This window comes from Urocitellus parryii, chromosome X (assembly GCF_045843805.1).
Source record: "Urocitellus parryii isolate mUroPar1 chromosome X, mUroPar1.hap1, whole genome shotgun sequence".
Lineage (NCBI taxonomy): Eukaryota > Metazoa > Chordata > Mammalia > Rodentia > Sciuridae > Urocitellus > Urocitellus parryii.
In genome coordinates, this window is record NC_135547.1 from 51,914,661 (window position 1) to 51,918,100 (window position 3,440).

The 3,440-nt window shown below is 35.1% G+C and overlaps 1 non-coding gene across 1 annotated transcript; it reads right to left on the reverse strand.

Moving 5' to 3' along the window:
- Nucleotides 1-449: 449 nt before the first annotated feature.
- On the reverse strand, nt 450-522 carry Trnaa-ugc (transfer RNA alanine (anticodon UGC)). The gene has a single exon. It is a non-coding gene; the product is annotated as a tRNA-Ala (tRNA).
- Between the last annotated feature and the right edge of the window lie 2,918 nt (nt 523-3,440).

Genomic DNA, 3,440 nt, shown 5'->3' on the forward strand with positions numbered 1-3,440 from the left:
ATCCATACCCTAAAAAGTTAAGAAAAAATACAAATACATTATCATTCTCTAGAAGCATTCTAAAGCCAAGTAATTTTATCTGGAAATTGCCAAAAGAAGAAAGAACAAATTTGCAACCATTATCTTTAGATTTCTATTACCACATTTTTTTTTGTTATCTAATGCTGTGCCATGTTTATAAATTTCAGCCCATAAATTGGGTGGTGAGCATGAATGTATGCTGGGAAATGCAAACACACTTTATAGTGGTTAACACGTTTTCATTTACCATAGTTAGTTTTCAAAATATTATTCTATGCTACTGTATATCAGTCTTTTGTTCCAATAAATACGTTTCCCCAAAGTTAGGTATATGAATTATATTTTTGAATATATGTATTATCTATGTTCTCAGATAAGATGTTAGGTCAGTCAGTGTAAAGGAAGTTGTCTACATTTTTTTTTTTTTTTGGTGATGCTGGGGATTGAACCCAGGGCCAAGTGCATGCAAGGCAAGCACTCTACCAACTGAGCTATATCCCCAGCCCCTGTCTACATGTTTTGATTTCTAATTGGCGTTCCTTAATAGACAAAATCATATAAATTTACACATTTGTGGAATGGAAAACTAGTGAGCAATTTGGAAAAAAAAATAAGCAGTGAAAAAAAATTAGAAGAATGGTTTATTCCACAGTTTCTTTCACATTGTTTCAATCAATTGCATTGAAACACATAGTTTCAATCTTGCTAGTCCATAGAATCAGAACTAGATAATGGATATGAGGATATACTGAAAAAAATTTTTTAAAGTGTTGATTATATTCAATATGTGCAATACATTCCAAAGAGTGGAATCAGCACCTTTCAGAAACAGTTCTATAAATAGTTTGGTTTAAGAAAACTGTTCATGATCATTGCCATATGCTATCAGTCTGAGATTTTAAATGCTTGTATTAATGCATTACACTTATACATAATAGGGATTCATTATGACATATTTTTTTAAAGAGAGAGAGAGAGAGAGAGAGAGAGAGAGAGAGAGAGAGAGAGAGAGAAATATTTATTTTCCAGTTTTCGGCAGACACAACATCTTTGTTTGTATGTGGTGCTGAGTATCGAACCCAGGAAGCACACATGCCAGGCGAGCGTGCTACCACTTGAGCCACATTCCCCAGCCCCATTATGACATATTAATAAGTGCATATTACATAATTTCTTCCATTTTATTCCCCAGTACTTCCCCTTTTCCTCCCCTTTCCCCTCCCCTAATCCTCTTCCTCTATTGTATTGGTCTTTCTATTTATTTATGTTTTAATTAGTGTTTTATAATTATACATAGAGTGTGATCCACTGTGATTTATTTATTCATGCACATAGCATAATTTGGCCAATTTCATTCTATATTTCTTCCTGCTTTCCTATCCCTCCTTCTCTCCCTTCAATACAAGTCCTTTACTGTTTTCCCTTCTGTTTTTATAAGAAAGTCACCCATTTTTTTCCAAAATCAGAAGGTAGTCTTTCTGTTCATTCATTTAGCAAGTATGTTTTTGCATTTTGTTTGTTCTTTTTAGAAATATATAGTGTATTTTAACATATTAACACACAATAAGAGGGAGTGAAGAATAGAAGTTCATCAGCAAGTAAATTTTAAGCAATGACTATATGACTTTTTCTGCACTAGACACTGGGAACATAGTCTTGAGTAAAGCAGAAAAGAAGTCTAGACATCTGAGAAACATAACCTGGATTTTCACAGGTTCATCCTGATTAAAGAAACATTGCTGCCATATCCACTTAATTCCTGAGAGCATCAAGAGAGTAAAAGAACACAACTGAAATAATGACAATATCAGAGAGGATCTAAAGTTAAAAGGCAATTCATGTGCGGTTATGTTGGGGAGAGGGAGAGAGTGAGACAGTTTTCACAAATATTTTACATGATCAACAGCTGGCCTGGGTGCTTCTGTTAATACTGAAATATACAAATGAGAAAATGACCCAAAGCTGAGTTTCTATGGTACTAACTCTAAAACAATACCTCCCCAAGTCTCTGAAGGTGGTGACAAAGGAAAGCAGGATGTTTTGGGCTTTTATTTTAGCTCCTAAGTGCTATTAAAATGTTTATTTTTTGAAGACGCTAAAACCAAAATGAGAAAAGACCTATTCATTCTTCTCATTTCCGTGGCTTTCAATATTTCTTTTTATTTTAATGTTATGTTCTTTTCTTTTTGACAGAATTTTTATATACATAAATAGTTTAAAGAAATCTCTCAGTGCCATACCAAAATAGATTTTTTTCTTTGATGATAATCCTCCAAGAAAAAAATGGGCTATGATTTTAAAAATTGATAGTAAAGACAAAGTGAAAGCAAAAAGCAAAAGATAACCTAAGTTGAATGACAGAAACATATTGTATTTAGAGCTACATGTTATCCTGGAATTTATACCAAAGCATGAAGGGTGATACATTTGAGAAAGGACAAGATATTTGTGGGGCAGTAGAATCTTGGATTATCTTATTGACAGTATGACAATTGAAACCAAACTCAAATTTGTAGACACTTACAAAGGCTTATATGCATTATGTCTACCTCTTTGATGCACAATTCCTTTTTAACTCACTGACCAACCACACACATACTCACACATACCAACTTTGTACAGACTACTATGTGCAGCTGATTATCATATTATACTTTTCTTTTGAATTCTTCACATCTGATGACATGTAGTATCCACTTATTAGATGTGAAAAAATCACTAGATCAATGATGCTAAACCTTGCTTGTATACTGAAATCTCTTGGTGCAGTCTTAAAAATACTCTGTCTAGGATACAGTGCTAGATATTCCAGTCAGTGGCGCAGTCCAGCCACCAGGATGTTAAGAAGTTCCCAGGAAGTCAGATGCAGTGTTGCATGCCTATAATCCCAGTGGCTCAGGAGGCTGAGGCAGGAGGATCAAGAGTTCAAAGCTAGCCTCAGCAAAAGTGTTGTGCTAAGCAACTCAGTGAGACCCTGTCTCTTAAATAAAATACAAAATAGGGCTGGGGATGTGGCTCAGTGGTTGAGTGCTCCTGAGTTCAATCCCCAGTATTCCCCAAATAAAAAGTTCCCAGGTGATACTGAAGTAATAAAGTTGCAAACTATCTGGGCACCAGGTTATAGCTTAGTCCAGAACTTCTTAAGTTTTAATATTCATATGAATCACCTGGACAAAACTGAAAATACAGATTCTGATTCACTGGGTGGGAAATGAGGTTCTGAATTTCTTACAAGCCCCTAAATGATGCAGCTATTGGTTGCTGAGGGTGATTATTGTTCCTCTATTCGTACAAAATCACAACATATACATTGGTAAGACTCAATCCAGCATATAGGTAAGGATACCCTTAGCAAGAAACAGAAGCTCTAACTGCCCCAGGGATTTCAAGGTTCCTAGCTGCTCAAGGGCCTACCCAGT